This window comes from Zootoca vivipara, chromosome 3, assembly GCF_963506605.1.
Source record: "Zootoca vivipara chromosome 3, rZooViv1.1, whole genome shotgun sequence".
Classification (NCBI taxonomy): Eukaryota; Metazoa; Chordata; class Lepidosauria; order Squamata; family Lacertidae; genus Zootoca; species Zootoca vivipara.
The window spans coordinates 53959154-53978652 of record NC_083278.1 but is presented as its reverse complement, the minus strand read 5'-3'; the positions used below and the strand labels follow the sequence as shown (position 1 = coordinate 53978652).

Here is a 19499-nt window from a genome sequence, read left to right as displayed (position 1 = left end):
ACAGGGTAGCAGCTGGCTAGCAGGAGGGTTGTGGGGTGGGAAAGTCACCCACCGGAAGGTTAAGACCCTCTGCCACTTCATCTTTAAAAAGTTATCCCAACTCCAGCTGAAAGTTTTCACTCCCTGTTCCCAAAATGCTAAAAATTAGTCTGGACTGAATAATATGGCCCAGTACTAAAATTATTTGGCATCTGATATACTTGCCGACAAAGGTTTGTATAGTTAAAGCTATGGTTTTCCCAGTAGTGATGTATGGAAGTAAGAGCTGGCCCATAAAGAAGGCTGATTGCCGAAAAATTGATGCTTTTGAATTATAGTGCTGGAGGAGACTCTTGAGAGTCCCATGGACTGCAAGAAGATCAAACCTATCCATTCTTAAGGAAAACAGCCCTGGGTGCTCACTGGAAAAACAGATCCTGAAGCTGATGCTCCAATACTTTGGCCACCTCATGAGAAGAAAAGACTCCCTGGAAAAGACCCTGATGCTGGGAAAGGTTGAGGGCACAAGGAAAAGGGGACGACAGAGGACAAGATGGCTGGACAGTGTTCTCGAAGCTACGAACATGAGTCTGACCAAACTGCGGGCAGTGGAAGACAGGAGTGCCTGGCGTGCTCTGGTCCATGGGGTCACGAAGAGTCAGACACGACTAAAAAACAACAACATACTTACCAATTTATGCAAATTACACAGAAATCTACCGAGTTTTACTAATAGTATATAAAGCTCTTAACAACTTGGGACCAGTTTACTTATGTGATTGCCTTATCCCACATGCGTCCACTTGGCTGCTCTGATCAGCGGAATTGGCACTACTACATATGTCACATAATACTCATTCTGCATTTGTAAGAACTCGGTTGTTTAGTGTGACAGCACATACACTTTGGAACTCCCTGCCTATTGAGATCAAGCAGGCACCTCCACTTTACTCTTTTTGACACCTGCTAAGAACATTCTTGTTTAGACATGCCTATCCAGATGCTTATAAAGTTGAGGTATTTTTAACCTGTTTTAGTATTTTAACTCTTGTATGTTTTAAAGTAGGGTTGTAAAATTTTATTGATTTTATTGTCTTAATCTTTTTGTAAACCACTTCAAGGTGTGTTTTTTATGTTTAAGTGGTGTATAAATTTTGTGAAATAAAATAAATAATTTCCTACTTTTATTATTATAAGATTTCCTTCATTATGCTTTTTGTACAGTTGTGCTATAGCTTTTCTTAGTAAAATGATCTCTAGTTCCATATGCCTAATTGTAATGAGAGCTGACACAGCTCAAATTTAAAAATGAGCATACTTTTTGGGGTGGGGGACAGAGGTAGGGAAGAAAAGAATCAGCATTGGTAATTACAGAGACAGATTGAAAACAAGCTCTGGATTTATATCTAGGACAGGGGTCAGCAAGCTTTTTTAGCCGTGGGCCGGTCCACCGTCCCTCAGACCATGTGGTGGCCCAGACTATATATATTTGGGGGGGGGGTGAACGAATTCCTATGCCCCACAAATAACCCAGAGATGCATTTTAAATAAAAGCACACATTCTACACATGTAAAAACTCTAGGCAGGCCATACAAATAACCCAGAGATGCATTTTAAATAAAAGGACACGTTCTACTCATGTAAAAACATGCTGATCCCCGGACAGTCTGTGTGCCGGATTGAAAAGGCGATTGGGCCGCATCCAGCCCACGGGCCTGAGGTTGCCTACCCCTGATCTAGGATAACTTTCTTCCTCCCCAGATAAAGGGACTTAATGTGCACAAAAGGGGGGCAGGGAGGCAGGAAGAATAATAATGTATACTTCCAGCCAAAAAGCTCTATACCCTGGTGCCCAAATCTTTTCATTTTAGCAATCCACCAAGTGTGAATGCAATAATTTATTAAGCCTTCAAGGGGAAGTCCAGAAACTTCCCACTATTAACCTCCTGATCTCAACTTTTGGATAAGAGAAGCACCACACCAACCATGCTGCTGCTTCCCATTGTGTAACTCAAAGAGATTTAGTACCTATGCTCACTTGGAGGAGCCTTTAGTTTCCGCACATGAATCTGCAGAAAATCAATATAATCTGCATTACAATACATGGTCTCCCTGAAGTGACAGGGTACTTTTTAATGATCTCCTGCTAGGTATTTTGTTTGATTCCTTGCTGAAACGGTTACACATCAGAGCCAGGCATCCTCCCACCTCCCAGAAAGGAAGCCTTGTTTCTGTCAGTTAAAGCACTCTCTCTCTTTACTTGCACAGGGTGACATTAAGTTAGCTCCACCACTTCTTCAACTAAAATTTATTAGTAATAAATGAAGAAAACGTTTTCATTCGTTACATGTGGCCCAACTCAAATCTATTTGACATTTTACACCCATTCTCACTTATTTATTAAATTTACATAACAACCCATCAATAAATACTCACTAAACAGCTTACAAGCAAGAAAGTATTAAAAATACAGTGTAGGCAATAATTAAAATCTTCAATAAGCAATATTTCCCAGCAAAAATAATACTTGTAACAGAGACAACACAGTTTACTACTCAAATTAAAATCACATTAAGCTACAGCAGCCCAAGGCTAGTTTTAAAATACAATATAAAAGCCTAGATGAATTAAAAGGTGCCAAATAAGGTTTTATCTAATCTTTGATTTTTTTAAAAATGGTTTTTTAAAGTTTGATTTTGTGTATTGTTCTTATACATAGTTCACATTGTTTTACACACACACACACACACACACACACACACACACACACACACAACACTTACATGTTCTTGCTGATTTAGTGGCATAGAAATCATGTTAAATAAATACAAATATAATAGAAAAGGTGCCAGGTGACCCTGCCTGTGGAAGTTATTCCACAGGCAGGGTGCCACCACCAAAAGGAACTTCTCTTTAGTAGTTACCTCCCTCATTCACTTGGCAGAGGCAGCCAGAATAGAGACTCCAAAGAGGATTTTCAGGTTTAGGAAGATAGATAGGGAATGAGGCAGTCTTTCAGTTAACCAGGTTCAAAGCTGCAGGGCTTTAAAGCACTTTAAATTGGGCCAGAAAACAAACCTCTAATATTATTGAATGTATTTCTGAAGTATTTGGGGAAGAAGGGCAGCTCACAGCACAAACATTATGATTTAAACTGTCACAGCTAAGGATTTCAAACATGCAGCCTGCAAATCCACTAGGATTTCAGAAAGGAATGAGGAGTTCATAATGCAGTCTCAGTTAATTGTGAAAAGTGATAAGGTGAGGTGGCAAAGGAATGTGGAGAGTGCTCAACCCAGAGGGAAGGAAGTGAGATGGTTCCATGTGAAACTAGGGAGACTCAGTTTAGGCTATGGTCCACTTAAAGGTAAAGGTAAAGGGACTGCTGACCATTAGGTCTAGTCGCGGATGACTCTGGGGTTGTGGCGCTCATCTCACTTTACTGGCCAAGGGATCCGGCGTACAGCTTCCGGGTCATGTGGCCAGCATGACTAAGCCGCTTCTGGCAAACCAGACACACGGAAACGCCATTTACCTTCCTGCCGGAGTGGTACCTATTTATCTACTTGCACTTTGACATGCTTTCGAACTGCTAGGTTGGCAGGAGCAGGGACTGAGCAACAGGATCTCACCCTGTCGCGGGGATTCGAACCGCCGACCTTCTGATTGGCAAGATCTTCTGATCGGCAAACCCACAGCGCCACCTGTGTCCCTTATGGTCCACTTACCATATTTATAATTGCATACCCTTTTCCTAACAAGCTTGAATTTAATACACTCATGCTTTGAAATGGTTGTAGTCAATTGTTATTCCAAAGAATTAACATAGTTATTCAAAAGAATTAACAGTCACTATATCAGAAGTCAGACACACTACTGGGTGTGTCCAAATATTAGATACAACATGCCTTCAAAAAGGTTTCCAGATATTCTCCTTTGGCAATATCCAGCAAAGTGCTGCTGTTAATGCAAGGACCTCTGGCATTACAATGAAACTTCCCCACCCTCTCCTCTCCCCCATGCTCCCTAAATCTGTTATGGGGATTTCCTAATCCTCTGAAGATATTTTGGGTAGGCAATTCACCAGATAGCATCCATAGTGCTCACTCTCTCATTTCAGAAAAGAAAAGTAGAGTCAGCATGATACTGTCCATTTTCCAAACATTTTACATATGCTTCAGGCATAAAATGATTGTAGTGGAAGGCCAAGCTGATACACAGACTGAATGCTATTTTTTAGAAATATGTTTTCTTATTAGAGAAATAATATAGTACTGAATGCACATTAAAAATGTGTCATTTACATGACTGAAGTATTAACAGCTGTTTTTAAGTGGTTGAATGTCCTTTCAAATATTATCACATTTAGCATTCATCAGGTCCCACTTCCATCTTCTAGGTTTGCCTAGACTGCAGCTGTTTGTGGAGTCAGCAGGCAGGCACTTGGATAGACAGCTGCTGTTTCAGCCAAAACCTAAGCCTGGACCTTGGGTGGCTCTACATAGGGTCCTGATATTGTTTTACATCCATTAAAAAGAAATAGGATAGCATATCACACACCACTTCAAACTGTGAAGGTTGCAAGAATAAGTGATTATAGGACAGTTACAGGTAGGTAGCCATGTTGGTCTGCCATAGTTGAAACAAACAAACAAAAATCCTTCCAGTGGCACCTTAGAGACAAACTTAGTTGGTTTCTAAGGTGCTACTAGAAGGATTTTTATTTTATTTTATTTGTTTTGTTTTGATTATAGGACAGAGTGACTGATTTGGCCCGGGGGGTAGTTTTATGAGCTAGACAGATTTAACCAAAGAGATTTCTATACTTAAGTAGGCAGTGAAGGATGGGGAAGATCTACTAAGTTTAAAGAGAGGTTGAATAAGCACTATTTGAGAAATAACTTGGACTTGCAAATGCAGCTTCCAATTGGCACAGGAAATTATTCTATGCAGTGAGGCATGCAATCTCATCCTACAATAGTAATATTGAAAGCAATTTCTACATCTTCTCTGTGAATGTCTCATCTGAACTTCTAAGATTTAGGTAAATAAATTTCTTTGCTCTCCATTCCCCTCAATTATCCTACCAAGCATATGTCACTCATGTAGGTCTCAGGAAAAGCAGATAATTTCTGCTCCCAAATTAACACAATGAGCCTAAAGCTTCAGAACTACATAGCAGATGCTGTACACCTTATATTGCACATATGAATCAGCATTTCAAAACTCATCAGAATAAAAGAAAACAACATAGGTGTGATAATGAGAACCATATTTTAGGAAAAATAAATGGAAAATTGTGACAATGGGGTGGGGTGGGGATATTGAGCCATAAACTCTGTGACTCATAGCCCTTGGAGACACTTTGAATTTAATGTGTATCCTTGAACATTTGGATTCCATGCATCATAACTGAACTACACATTTGTATTTTTAGCCATGTAAGTGATAAGTGAACCATATGTATTACAAAAAGACAAGCTGAAAATAAATGCACAAGCAGTTCAGACTTGATGCACCATGTGTTTATATTTTTTACTTGGTATCATAACTGCACAAAAATATCTTGTTGCATTGCTGTCTTGCTTTTATGACATATACATTCTTTTGGTGCCGCACGACCAGATGTTCACCTGCAGAACAAAGGGGGTGTGATTCAGAATTCTATTGACCAAGCCATGCTGCCTACAAGACAAGACCAGGTCCAATAGGAAATATCAAATGAGGGCAAATCATAAAGACAGAGCTGATATTATTTTGTATAGCTTAAAGTGTTCAGATATAGACTGCTCAGTTCTTTAACCTTAGGTGGGAAGGCATCTATGATGCTATTTTTAGTGCTGGCTCTTAGCATTCTATTAAAAATGGATTAATAATAATGTCTTAATGAGGGGGAAGCAATAGAAATGTTATTAAAAATGAAAAGTGAATTTAAAAATGAAATATGCAAATCTCATTTATAGTCATTAAAGGTAGTCTGAAAACTACAGTCAATTTTTTGGGTTGTTTCTTTTTTAAAAAAAGAAATTTATTACCAAAAGGAAATTCTACCCTCCAGGCCTTCAGTTCAAAAGAGCACACTGTAGCTCCTGATAGAAAACAGAGCTGAAGAAATTATCAAAGTTAGGCAAAACAAAATGAAGCAATGGGCTGCATCCAGAACTGAACAAGTGCATGACCACTCATAAAATGGATTTCCCCTGCCTTTCCCCAAGCAGTCCCTTGCACCCCATGAAATGCTTCATAAGAACAGCACATGCAAATACACCTTGGGCAAGGGAACAATTTTCCACTACTATTGCAGCCCCTCACTCCACCATCTGTGCTGTACAATCCACTTCCCAGAATTTCCCAGCAGACAATGGCGAACGGTGCCGCTTGGCTGCCTGGGGCGGCACCCCCTAGGAGCAGGGAATCACTCCGCAGCGCACATGCGTCCTGACATCACGATGCACAACGTGTGAGCCAGGACGGACTGCGCACGTCCGCACATGCACAGTCCGTCCAGGTTGGCACTGCTGCTCTGCTCGCCTGGCACGCTCTGAAGCAGAGCACGCGTTGCTGGGCAGCGGCGGCAAACCACTCTGTAGACACGCTCTGCTTCTTCCTGCTTGGGCGGAGGAGGTGAGGGGCAGGCCAGGGGCTGGGGCGCTGCCCCCCGCTGCCCCCGCCAGAGTGGAGCTAGGGGCGGCCTGCCCCCTTCCCCCCTCCCTTGCTATGTGCCTGCTAGCAGAGGCATAGGGTGTGTGGAGGGGAAAAGGGAACGGTCTACTGCGGAGCTGCCATCACCCCATGTGACATGGGTTCCAACATTTTATCTTTTTTTCAAAATCATTACAGAATTTATTCATCAATTTTAAACATAATAGAGCAAAAATGGCAGGTAATATTTTTTAAAGCAGACACCTTTATGCCCAACTTGATCTGACACTAGATAGTCACTGCTGGTGTCTAGGCATTTAGTTTACTAGAGAGAGGAGGTAAACAGGAAGTTGAACCGCAATACTCTATCATGTAGCAAAGGCCTCAACAGACCAGTTTGTGATTACAGTAGTACCTCTGGTTAAGAACTTAATTTGTTCCGGAGGTCCGTTCTTAACCTGAAACTGTTGTTAACCTGAAGCACCACTTTAGCTAATGGGGCCTCCTGCTGCCGCCATGCCACCAGAGCACAATTTCTGTTCTCATCCCCTCCCTGGCCCGCCCCTCGCCTCTGCCCCAGCAGGAAAAAGCAAAGTGTGCACCTAATAGGTGAGCAAGCAAGCTGCAGAGCGAGGCTTTTTTAAAAAAAACCTCGCTCCGCGGCATGCTTGTGGTTTGCTGGTGGCGCCACTCCAGCGCTGGGATCCCGGCACTGGAGCGGCACCGCTGGCAACCCACTCCGTAGTGCGCAAAATACTCTGAAGGAGAAATCTTCACGCTATGGCATGTTAAAAATAAAATTTGCAGGATCAGTCATCACTGGAGGTGAGGGTGCTTTGGAAAATTATGCTTCTTTGAAGAAGCATATTCTAGAGCATGATTGAGCTGAAGTTAAGCAAGTTGTGGGCGGAAGGGAGGCCAGTTGGTGGTGTGGGGTCTTTTCGCTGTGCTGTTGTATTGTGAGGGGAATACTATTTGTATGAGGTACGTTTTTTCTTTACATTGCAATGTAGTCGAAGCAAAATTCCAAGTATGATTGATACTTGGCCAGTAAATTATTCTATTCTATTCTATTTTTGTTTCAATGAGAAAGATATGAGCATTTGCTGAACTCTACCAATGAAATAAATGGGTCTTAAAAGGGCTTGGCTTGATCCTGTCTCTGCCAAATTAAGAATGAACAAGGCAGGAGTTCAACTGCACACACAGAGTACTGAACTCAAACTGGGATTAGTTCATGCCTTTAAATCCCCAAAGGCTCTGGACACTTTCTCAAGCCTTTTCCCACCCAACCTCACATAGCTATTTAGCAAGCTTATTGATTTTTACAGTGCTTTGCTTTCGTAAGTGCTTTTTGTTCCATAATTCCAATTCCATTTTTTTTATTAAAAGCAATCACTATTTCCATCTAAAGTTATAAAGTGAATGATTTTGTTGATGATGATAAGTGATTAAGACTAAGGAACTTTGACTATATATTGGGACAAGTTATCATAAGCAAACAATATTTTAACTGCATATAGAAAAGGGGGGCGGGGAAAAAAGCTCAAATCAGGCATAAAATAAGTGAGATGGTTCATCCATACATTGAGTTGTTCACATAATCAAATACAGTCATAAACTCTTGGCACTTACAACATTTTAAAAGCCATCCAGATTCCACAATCTTAGTAAAGGTAAAGGGACCCATGACCTTTAAGTCCAGTTGTGACCGACTCTGGGGTTGCAGCACTCATCTCGCGTTATTGGCCAAGGGAGCTGGCGTACAGCTTCCAGGTCATGTGGCCAGTATGGCTAAGCCACTTCTGGTGAACCAGAGCAGCACACCGAAACACAGTTTACCTTCCCGCCGGAGCGGTACCTATTTATCTACTTGCATTTTTATGTGCTTTCAAACTGCTAGGTTGGCAGGAGCGGGGATTCGAACTGCCAACCTTCTGATTGGCAAGCCCTAGGCTCTGTTGTTTAAGCCACAGTGCCACCCGCGTCCCAGGTGAGAAGTAGTTATCAACAAAAAGCCATTCAGATTGGCGTGACTGCCAAGTAGCCTCAAATATGGAAACCCACTATCATAACTTCCTGTGCCCCCCCCCCAAAAGTTGTTAGTATGTAACCCCTATTGTCCGTAGCCCAAGGCCACACTGGCTAGGACCAGACAGAGTTTTATTTCAACAATATATGGAGGGCTACAAGTTCCCAATCTCTGCTCTAGTGGTTGTGCTATAAACTGTAATCAAATTAGTCCATGTAAAAAAAACTTCTCAGCTATACAGTCTTTGGCAGACTACAAAAGTGATTATTTTCTTCTACACCACACAATTTGTAGACCACTTAATCAACATAGTTGTAACTAACACAGTACAACCTGATTTCAAAATCAAACTAACATAGAAGAAAGGAATTCAACTGGCATTTTCCAAGTTGATCTCGAACTCCCCTAACCCACAGGAGTAAAGAATGAATACTTAATTCTTAGCCTTCAGCTTCACACAGTAGGAAAAAGGCTGTGTGTGACATTGATACAAACTAGTTAAATTGTATTTTAACAATTTTAGAATTGAAAGGGAAATGAAAAAAAAATCTAACTTATCTGACACCAAGTCAAATTAGTTCAAGCTTATAAGCATGAACCTGGAACAATCCTTAGGGCACCATCATTCAAATGGCAGGACTTGACTCTTGTCCATTTAACCCTCTGACAGATATTAGTGATAAACTTTCTGGTTTGAAATTGCATTGGCCTGTCATCAAACACCTCCTGTTTAAACACCATTAAGAAGGCTTTCCAAAAACGAATTTTTCTAATCTGGATCCCAAAGAAAGAAAAGTGCAGGGGGGAATGTAAACCTTTAAAGAACAAACTAACAGATTAATCACAATTGTACTCACACTTTTTATCCATCAAAATATAGTTGAACACCACCACTTTTAGATAAAAAGGCATACAATGAAAAATCCAATAACTTGCCAGCTCAGGCTAAGGCTTCAGTATGTTGTCTGAAGATAAGCAAAGAGAAAATCCATAATTGGGCAAGAGAGCTTAGGACATTTACAATACTGAAAATGGTTGAACACAGGCATAACACTAAAGTAAGTCTCTGTAAATTCCTCAGTGCTCTTCAAACCAGATTTGCTATTTAAATCACAGATGTGCATACCAGCAAAATCTAATGTTATTACCCCTTCTAATTAGCTTTCAGGCTATAACCCATGCTATATTATTATTATTATTATTATTATTATTATTATTATTATTATTATATTAGCGAAGTTACAGGGAACCAGGCAGAGGGCCTTCTCGGCAGTGGCGCCTGCTCTGTGGAATGCCCTCCCATCAGATGTCAAGGAAATAAACAACTACTTGACTTTTAAAAGACATCTGAAAGCAGCCCTGTTTAGGGAAGTTTTTAATGTTTGATGTTGTATGTATTTTAAATATTTTGTTGGAAGCCGCCCAGAGTGGCAGGAGAAACCCAGCCAGATGGATGGGGAGAAGAAGAAGAAGAAGAAGAAGAAGAAGAAGAAGAAGAAGAAGAAGAAGAAGAAGAAGAAGAAGAAGAAGAAGAAGAAGAAGAAGAAGAAGAAGAAGAAGAAGAAGAAGAAGTGTTTGTGTTAGTAGCAATACTGACCAGAAACCCAGCACGTCTGTATTTACCAGCATAATGTGTGGCATTTACCTTTCTCTTCCTGAAGCTAGCTGTTGAAGCCTGCTCAGTAGGCAGGCCTGGACTGCTTTAGACTACTCACAGGACTCAAGAAGGAAGGAAAGTCCAAAGGATTGTGAGCAATTTCAGTTAGACTGTTTTTCTACTGTGCATCCTACAGGTGATGGTGAATAATTATATAGAGATAATGGGTTTGTTGTTTCAAAACAGTTGTGTAAGAACCTGTAGCCCTACAAATGTTGTGCTCCAGCCCCCAACAGCCCAAGCCAGGATGGCTGGTAATTAGGAATGATGGGAGCTGGAGTCCAACATCTGGACTACAACTCCAATAAGCCCCCGTCAGCTTCTGGATGGTACTAAGCAACATTCCATGCCGATAACCTGGGCAGCAGTATGTCAGAACTATTTAATGCAGCATTTATGTGAGGGTTGTAGGAATAACCATCACTTTAAACAAATGAGATTTACTTCCAAATAAATGTGCTTTGGATCCAACTTCTTCCTACATGCAATTTAATCTAGACTAAGTAGCCCTCTTAAAATCATTACAAATTTTAAGTTGTTAGGTTGCCAAAGAATTACAACTTTTGGCACCACCCCAAGAATCTGCAAAATACAGTAGGTTTTTTTAAAATTAAATAAAAAAAACCCTGAATGAATAAAAAGGCCATTACCTTTGTGACTGAAGCCAAGCCAAGCCACTGGCTATCACAAAAGCGGGGGGGGGGGGGGGGCTTCTCCTCAGATCTGATGCAAGTGATGTATTTTTAGGTGTGTGTGTGTGTGTGTGTGTGTGTGTGTGTTTAATATGTTGTTTTAACTATTTTACTGTATATTTTCTTTTGTTGTACAGTGATATAGAATTTGTTTGAAGGGTGGTATAAAATATCTTGTTAACCCACTGTCTGAACCCAGCCATCAGCATTAGTCCATAGGGTCTAAAATGGGATTGGTCAATACCATCTGGAAGGATTAAGTGCAGTAGCCTATGGCTGTAGAATTATTAGCCACAATAAGCAATAAGTAGTTTTCAGTGTAAATGCATAACTGAGAGAGAGAGAGAGAGAGAGAGAGAGAGAGAGAGAGAGAGAGATACAACATATTCACCAAACAGAAAAGATTCACAATATACTGAAATAATTTAGAAAGTGGGGCAATACTGAAAATTTCAGGACAAAAATGCATAATCTGTAAATCATACATAGGATGCAATCTAGGTCTTTAGATTTTACTTTTGGATAAAATAGTTCTAAACATTAAATGTTATTTGAATACAGCTGCCAATAAAATTTAGCTTTTTCATCCTGTGACAATCAGATGGAATTAAAGTTGTAGGAAGAAGGCCTCCGTGGTCATCACTGGCAGCATAAGAGGACAATAAATAAATAAAATCATCAACATATTTCAAGAGGTTGGGGGGGAAACGGCTGCAGTAATCAAAGTGAAAGCAAACTATTTTGTTTCCATCCATTAAATATATGAATCTCTTCAAATAAGTAGGGTCAATTGAAGTCTATTTTAGAACAAAATCAGGTCAGTTTAATGGAACCTTCTTGTCATGCTTTATGACAGCAAAAAGAGTTAAAAGGGTGTTTTTCCTCTGAGTAGTTTTCTTTGTCAAATTCTGAACCATTTTAAAGGGCTAGAGATCTAAGTCATGAAAGAACAAAAATGTTCAAATCATAGGCAACAGTAGAAATTACTATCTGCCACTGGTATCAACAACTGTCAGGAGGTTTTGTTATCAGTTCATTCAGCTAAAAACACACATAAGGTGTGGAATAAGCATCCATGCCCTTTTTATATAAAAAAGAGTAAGGAATTTAAATAACTAAATAGAGAAGGCTAGGAAACAAGATTAAATGAAATAATCCAATCAGTCGATAACATTATTGTTAATGCAAATTGCTGGGGGTGGTTTCTTAGGAAGGGAGAAATAAGAGACAGCGTAGTTGGTTATGGCTGGAGAAACATTTGAAGGGGGTATGAAGGCGTAGACTTTGCTTGTGGTGTATTGTTGTTGTTGTTGTTGTTGTTGTTTAGTCATTTAGTCATGTCTGACTCTTCGTGACCCCATGGACCAGAGCACGCCAGGCACTCCTGTCTTCCACTGCCTCCCACAGTTTGCTCAAACTCATGTTCGTAGCTTCAAGAACACTGTCCAACCATCTCGTCCCCTTCTCCTTGTGCCCTCCATCTTTCCCAACATCAGGGTCTTTTCCAGAGAGTCTTCATGAGGTGGCCAAAGTATTGGAGCCTTAGCTTCACGATCTGTGCTTCCAGTGAGCACTCAGGGCTAAATTCCTTCAGAATGGATAGGTTTGATCTTCTTGCAGTCCATGGGACTCTCAAGAGTCTCCTCCAGCACCATAATTCAAAAGCACCAATTTTTCAGCGATAGCCTTCTTTATGGTCCAGCTCTCACATCGATACATCACTACTGGGAAAACCATAGCTTTAACTATACGGACCTTTGTCAGCAAGGTGATGTCTCTGCTTTTTAAGATGCTGTCTAGGTTTGTCACTGTGGTGTATACAGCTGGATTATTCCTGCAATACTGCTTTCTCATCTATTTTTGAAAAACTGGTTCAAATACAATTACTTTATCTCATACCTGGAACTGCAGCATTGGTACCAATGAAGTAATCAAAATGTTTGGCGCCACCACCAGAGTGTCCTCTTCCCTCAGTACAGAGCATTTGAAAATAAATGGATTTATCAGTACCAGCCACCTTGTGGGTGGTCCATGCAACATAGAAATAGGGGGGGGGGCAGTAAAGGACTGTGGTTAAGTGGTTGTGCATCTGCTTTGTGAACAGAAGGACTCCAGTTCAATCCCCAACATTTCCCAATAGGGCTTTGAGAGAACCTGTATAACTGCTGCCAGCAAGTGAAGACAGCTTTGAGTTAGATGGGCCAACATTATAACGAGGTTTGTGAAAAAGGTAAGTTCTATAAATGCTAGGTATAGGATCCCATCCAATTTAAGACCATTTACAGTCAATTTATTTCAAGAGGGAGAGAGTTTAACACATGCTTTAACTCCCCATGAAACTGATGGGACTTAAATAATGCTTTATTTATGTGCCAGAGTAATTCCTCAGTAATTCCTATACTAACTCAATAACAAACCACTGTTTATCCACATTTTACAAAAAGGGAGGGGAAGAAGTGATGTTTACCTAATACCAAACTGTGAGCTCAACTGAGTGACTTACATCTTTTAACTCTTCCTAAATATTTGTCTCATACGTTCATTATTACCTAGTGCCTTCTCTGTGCATTAATGTGCTATTTCTCTAGGTTGAATCTCTTTTTTTAATTCAGCTAATATCTCTACGGTATTTGTATTCATCATTGGTGTTCACAACACTTGCAGGTTTGTATGTTCTGGCAAAAGAAACTAATATGCTGTTTACCATTTTTAAGTCATTGATAAAGGCAATGTCCCAGATTTCCTTCTAGGAAAATTGTACCTGTTTAAGAGATCACATGATAAAAATCTACTTCCTCCCCCTTTCCTCCTCTATTCAAGAGAGGGTTTAATTTCACTTCTCACAAGTGCAGTTCAGGCTTGTGTTTAAGGAAGCTTAGGTAAGTTTAGGCATGATGAACATATTGGCAGCACATTCTTTGCAAACAGACAACAAACCAGAACAACAACAACAAATGGTATAAAAACACTTTTCACTGCAATTTTATTTTGGCATAATGTCCAAATTGACAAATCACAGGCCTGACCCATACTGAATCTGGCACCTTTCCAGGAAAAGCAGTACCTGTATACAGGCTTTGGCATAAATTCATTCTAAGCTCTCTTAATTTCCTTTACTGTGGTCCAAGAATTTGTCTTGACTACAGAAGAGTACTTTTCAAACTACTGTGCCACCTTAGCAATTTCTGTACTTTTTCACTGCATCAGGTTTTTATTTTATTACAATGTTGGTATCAAATGGTGTCTCACCTGTCACTGTGGTCTGCCTGAGAGACTGCAAATTTTTAAAGCCTAAAGGAATAGTTCCCCATTTTGCTAAAAATGCAGCATTTCAAAATGACATCAAACTTTACAATTTAAGAAATTCAAAATGACTTATAGGGGAATAGAACTAACTAATACAAAGAGGCAAAAGTAATTAGAGTACAGAAAGAAGTATATGAAACATTGCTTGGAGTACATTTTGTCATGCCTCAGTGGACACAGCCGAGGACACCACATCTTCAAACAGCCAAATCAAATAAGTATGATATTTGAAAGGCAGAAACAAGTTCTTGTTTTGTTCTTAAACCAAAAGTGATAAAGTAATTGTTATGCGAAAATATCTCAATCAGCATATTGCTATTTAATCATATCAATTGTTTTATATAGGTTCTTTTCCTAAGCTAAACCCATATACAGCTGTCATTACTCTTTTGTGGTATTGAATACTGATTTACATTAAATAAAAGAATAATACTTTGCCATTCCAGAGACAGAGTGCAGCAGTGTTCATGAATCTCCTTTAATAGCCAAACCGAAGGTTCAGAGAGAGTAGGACCAAATCTCACCTCACTAAACTGTGCTGATAGTTTTTCTTAGTGTGTGTGTGTGTGTGTGTGTGTGTGTATTGGAGGCAGCAACAAAAACCATCCCAATGAAAAGGAAATGCAAGAAAGCAAAGTGGCTGACCAATGAGGCCTTACAAATTGCGGGGGAGAGAAGGCAAGCAAAATGGGAGGGAGATAGTGAAAGATACAGGAAATTCAATGCAGATTTCCAAAAAATAGCAAGGAGAGAGAAGAGGGCCTTCTTAAACAAGCAATGCAAAGAAATAGAGGAAAACAACAGAATGGGAAAAACCAGAGATCTGTTCAAGAAAATTGGAGATATGAAAGGAACATTTCGTACAAAGACTACCATAATAAAGGACAAAAGTAGTAAGGACCTAACAGAAGCAGAAGACATCAAGAAGAGGTGGCAAGATTACACAGAGGAATTATACCAGAAAGATATGGAGGTCTCATACACCCCAGGTAGTGTGATTGCTGACCTGGAGCCAGACATCCTGGAGAGTGAAGTCAAATGGATTTAAGAATGCATTGCTAATAACAAGGCCAGTGGAAGTGATGATATTCCAGCTGAACTATTTAAAATTTTAAAAGATGACGTTGTTAAGTTGCTACACTCAATATGAAACAAGTTTGGAAAACTCAGCAGTGGAATGGAGAAGATCAGTCTACACTCCAATCCCAAAGAAAGGCAGTGCCAAAGAATGCTCCAACTACCACACAATTGCACTCATTTCACAGGCTAGCAAGGTTATGCTTAAAATTCTACAAGGCAGGCTTAAGCAGTATGTGGACCAAGCACTTCCAAAAGTGTAAGCTGGATTTTGAAGGGGCAGAGGAACCAGAGACCAAATTGCAAGCATGCATTGGATTATGGATAAACCTAGAGAGTTCCAGAAAAACATCTACTACTGCTTCATTGCCTACGCAAAAGCATTTGACTGTGTCGACCACAAGTTCTTAAAGAAATGGGAGTGCCTGATCACCTCATCTGTCTCCTGAGAAATCTCTATGTGGGACAAGAAGTTACAGTTAGAACTGGATATGGAATAACTGATTGGTTCAAAATTGGGAAAGGAATACGACAATGCTGTATATTGTCTCCCTGCTTATTTAATTTATATGCAGAATTCATAATGTGAAAGGCTGGACTGGATGAATCCCAAGAAATATCAACAGACCCAGATATGCTGATGACACAACCTTGATGTCAGAAAGTGAGGAAGAATTAAAGAACCTTTTAATGAGGGTGAAAGAGGAGAGCGCAAAATATGGCCTGAAGCTCAACATCAAAAAAACTAAGATCATGGCCATTGGTTCCATTACCTCCTGGCAAATAGAAGGAGAAGAAATGGAGGCAGTGAGTGATTTTACTTTCTTGGGTTCCATGATCACTGCAGATGGTGACAGCAGTCATGAAATTAAAAGATGCAATGACAAACCTAGACAGCATCTTAAAAAGCAGAGACATCACCTTGCTGACAAAGGTCCGTATAGTTAAAGCTATGGTTTTCCCAGTAGTGATGTATGGAAGTGAGAGCTGGACCATAAAGAAGGCTGATCGCCGAAGAATTGATGCTTTTGAATTATGGTGCTGGAGGAGACTCTTGAGAGTCCCGTGGACTGCAAGAAGATCAAACCTATCCATTCTGAAGGAAATCAGCCCTGAGTGCTCACTGGAAGGACAGATCCTGAAGCTGAGGCTCCAATACTTTGGCCACCTCATGAGAAGACACCCTGGAAAAGACCCTGATGTTGGGAAAGATTGAGGGCACAAGGAGAAGGAGACGACAGATGATGAGATGGTTGGACAGTGTTCTCGAAGCTACGAACATGAGTTTGACCAAACTGCAGAGGCAATGGAAGACAGGAGTGCCTGGCGTGCTCTGGTCCATGGGGTCACAAAGAGACAGACATGACTAAACGACTAAACAACAAATTATATAGCATTATATGTTGCTGCATATAATTAATTACCCTCAATTGTGGATTTCTCGAAGCCAATTTTTAAATTTCAAAATACAGCATTTTTGAAGTGCAAGATAGTCTACACATGCTCAGAAATACTTTTCTTTAGAGTTACTTTCTACATTCCAGAAACACTTTCCATCCTTCAGTTATTGATTCCTGACAGACTGTGAAAAACAAGAGCAACTATTGTGCATCCACCACATCTGTGGTGGACTCAAGAGATTCCATAAAAACAGGGTTTTATATATATATCCTGCAAAAAAATGGAATAATCCACTATTTATTCAACTCATGTGGAAAATGTATATTATAAATACTCTGTCAAAAAGAGAAGCCTTTGATCCTAAGAGACAAAAATAAAATCATCCCAGTGTTCATTTATCTCTGACAACAGCTATACCCCTGAAGTGGCACAATGTCAAAGTGATTGTCACTTACGCTATTTCCCTACTGACTATTAGCCGATGCAGCTGTCTTGAGATTTCAGCTGCTCTGGAACATGAAGGTTAGGATTGTGGGTGGAAACCAAGTCAAACACCTGCACCATTATATTCTCCAACACTCCACTACAAGTAACTGAGGTCATGAACAGTACAAACTTGCTCATTATACATTGGGGCACTCAAAATATTCATATCAGATTCCTGGGTTTAACAATAAATCCTTCTTTGAGAGCACTGTATGTATAAAATAAAAGTTGGGAGGGTTGTTGTTTGTAAAAGCAGAATTCATACGGTGGGATGAACAGCGTTCTAGAAAAAATGTAGAAAATTTATTTTGTAAATTGGTTTTGTGCTCCTGATTGAGCTGGGTAACAGTACTAACACATATATCCTATTCCAACATATTCAGCTGCAATGCCAGCAAAACGTAATAATATCCAATATTGCACTGGAATTTTTGTCATTCATCTGCATAGCCTGTGCTATGCAATTATGTGCAGACACTTCAAGACTTATGACTAGATTGTAAAGTACTCAAATAATCCAGCCATACAAAAAGAATCAGGAAGAGACAGATTCTGTAAGGGGGGGGGGGAGAGACACATGCTCTGATTTGATACTGTCTCAGTAGAAAATAACTTAGTAGATCAGTGTGAAAGCTATCTAAAAAAGATACAGTCACATTAGTTCTTTACTGACACAATGCACTTCTGCTATTTAGCAGAGAGATAACAATTATAGAGATTGGAGTGAGGCCCTACACTTTTGACTCGGCGACACTTTTTTTTTAAGAGCATAATTGATAGGGATGATTTCTTTTATTGGTGATTCTAACAGGGTTTTTGCATCTTGGAGTAAATTGACAAATGAGCTAGCTAATGAATTACTACTTATACTACATCATAAAATTAAAGATAAAGAGCTACAGAACATGACACTGAATTGTTACTCCTAATTGGTGCTTCAACAGCTAACTTTAGATGCATGCCATCAAAAGGCCAGAGCCACCATTGTGGTCCATCTGTGGATTTGAGCTCATGAGCGGAGGCAAGATGGGTCCTGAGTTCCTTACTCACCTTGCCAGTCTTCAACAAATAACCTAATTTGTATCTCAGGCAACAAAACTATTGCCAGATACAGAGCGAATGAGCCAAACTAAGCCCGACATGTTGGTTTCTCATAAATGATAATAATACCATTATCACGGCCCATCCCAGATAAGGTGTTCCAGATATATATGCATACACACTTCTAGCCTTTAGGCAGCTGTCCACATGTCTGGGCCCTAATGGAGCACCTGCAGCAACAGGGGAGTCCCACCCCTCTGCCAGCTTTTATATACTATCCCTTGATGGGTTGCATGCCTGCAACCTGAGACTTCTCCTACACAGAAGGCACTGTCCTAGGAGATAGTGAGGTGAGAGAAGGTGGAGAGTCTACTAACCCCTCTATCAGCTGGACAGCCTCTTCTTCTTCTACCACATCTGGCACACCTTCATCCATCTCAGTCTGCCCTGACTTTCCCTGACTTTCCCTGTATCCTGCCTTGCAGGCAGCATCTAACTCCATAAGTCACTAGTCTGCCTCTGCCACACACCCATCGGAGCCCTGGCAGTTCCTAACATACATTCTTATTCCATCCATCCTCCTAGGAGCTCAGGGTAGGATGACCATATATACTAATTTACAGATGGTCCTCTGTCTCCCAAGTGCTAGTCCAACAAGCTAACCACTACGCCCTTTATGTGCTCCACAAACAGAGCCAGTCTTCAGGGCAAAGGCATAGCCTGAACTAGAGCTCACCATGCCACCCTGACTTCCTCCCTCTATAGATTAATGAAACTGTTAGTAAAAACAAAAAAACAAAACACAGCTTCCAGCTTTTATCTTACCTTCACATTATCTCTATGAGCTTCTCTGTCCAAAATTTCACTAGTAAGAACTGCATAGAAGTGAAAATTATACCAGGTGTGGCTCTTTTGTGTATCAAAGCAGGTGAAGCTGCAGATGGTGGAATTTTACTTTCTGTATACCACATAAAGACACAGATATCTTTTCCATTTAGTATATGATCACCTGACACTTTTGTAACCTGTGGATCTCTGATTTCTAAAACTGTCCAGCCTATGCAATTACCTACTATAATGTTTTGCCTACTTTTAAACATAAGAGGAGTAAAGCTTTCCGAATCACCTTATCTCATGCTAGGAAAAGCATCACCTGCATGATTTCTTTATGTTAAGCTGTGAAAG

The 19499-nt window shown here is 40.2% G+C and overlaps 1 protein-coding gene across 1 annotated transcript in view; it reads right to left on the bottom strand.

Moving 5' to 3' along the window:
* The window catches only part of NKAIN2 (sodium/potassium transporting ATPase interacting 2), a 460737-nt gene that overhangs the window by 410226 nt on the left and 31012 nt on the right, over positions 1–19499 (bottom strand). The window lies entirely within an intron of this gene.